Genomic DNA, 1,464 nt, shown 5'->3' with positions numbered 1-1,464 from the left:
CACATTTTCTTAATCCAGTCTATCATTGATGGGCATTTGGGTTGCAAATTTCTAAGGAAGATACACAGTGATTGGTACATCACCATGAACTCTGAGAGGAGCTATTCATATATTCTCTTTCCAAAGAGATAGACAGATATCAATTATTTGGACATAGACTGCACCTCACAGACAAAGCAAAAGCTCTCAAACATTGTCATATGTTGATTATTCAGTTTCCATTTCCATTAAGAAGAAATGTCAAAGAAAAATGTCAGATGTTGGTTTCAGACAGGGTCTCAAAAAGGAGAGCAGTAAATCGGAGAAATGATCACACTCCAGGATATCAGTGGTACTAGTTTACATAGAATTGTCAACTTATATGGGACTGAAAAATCTTCCTCAAACTTACAAGACAGTGATAATTAATAAAACTCACTGCCAGGTTAGTAACTTACAGGACAGGTATAGTCAGGCACCATGTAACAACATTGAAGTAAATGACAGACCACATCTATGATGGCAGTTCCTTAAGATTATAATGGAGCTGAAAAATTCCTATTGCCTAGTGAAGCTGTAGCTGCCATAAGATCCTAGCACAACAAGTTACTCATGTGTTTGTGGTGATGTTGGTGTAAACAAACCTACTGCACTGCCAGTCATATAAAACTACAGCACGTACAATTATGTACCGTACATAATACTTGAAAATGACAATAAATGACTATGTTACTGGTTTATGTATTCACTATACTATACTTTTTTATCAGTATTTTAGAGTGTACTCTTCCTACTTACAAAACAGCCTCAGGCAGTTCCTTCAGGGGGTATTCCAGAAGAAGGCATTGTTATCACAGGAGATGACAGCTCCATGCACGTGAGAGGCCCTGAAGACCTTCCATTGGGACAAGCTGTGGAGGTGGAAGACAGCGATGCTGATAATTATGACACTGTGTAGGCTTAGGCTAATTCGTTTGTTTGCAATTTAGCTTTTAACAAAAATGTTTCAAAAGTAAGATAATAAAAAGCCTATAGAATAAGGATATAAAGAAATAATAATTTCGTAGTTCATAAGCATGATGATTGGGTGTTCACACACATGCGTGAGATACGCCACCCTCCCACCTTGTTAAGATGTTGGCACATAACCCGTCTTACATGAAAAAAAAAGAAAAATAATTAATTTTTTTTACACTTGTGCAATGTGTTTGTGTTTGAAGCTAAGTGTCATGAAAGTCAAAATGTTTAAAAAATTAAAATTTATGAACTAAAAATGCACAGTAAGCTAAGGGTATTAGTACAGAAGAATTTATTCAATAAATTTAGAGTACCCTAAGTAAGTGTACAGTGTTTATTAAGCATATGGTAGTATACAGTAATGTCCTAAGCTTTCACATTCACTTACCACTCACTCACTGACTCAGAGCAACTTCCAGCCCTTCAAGTTCAAGTCACAGTAAGCCTCCTATACAGCTAAGCCATATT

At 36.2% G+C, this 1,464-nt stretch overlaps 1 non-coding gene across 1 annotated transcript; it reads left to right on the top strand.

Annotated features, from left to right (window-relative positions):
- Positions 1 to 1,034: 1,034 nt before the first annotated feature.
- On the top strand, positions 1,035 to 1,138 carry LOC112438618 (small nucleolar RNA U13). The gene has a single exon (XR_003027020.1). It is a non-coding gene; the product is annotated as a small nucleolar RNA U13 (small nucleolar RNA).
- The last annotated feature ends 326 nt before the right edge of the window (positions 1,139 to 1,464 follow it).

Source organism: Pan paniscus, chromosome X (assembly GCF_029289425.2).
Source record: "Pan paniscus chromosome X, NHGRI_mPanPan1-v2.0_pri, whole genome shotgun sequence".
NCBI classification, from domain to species: Eukaryota; Metazoa; Chordata; class Mammalia; order Primates; family Hominidae; genus Pan; species Pan paniscus.
The sequence above is the reverse complement of the archived record's forward strand: the minus strand, read 5'-3'. Positions and strand labels throughout refer to the sequence as shown.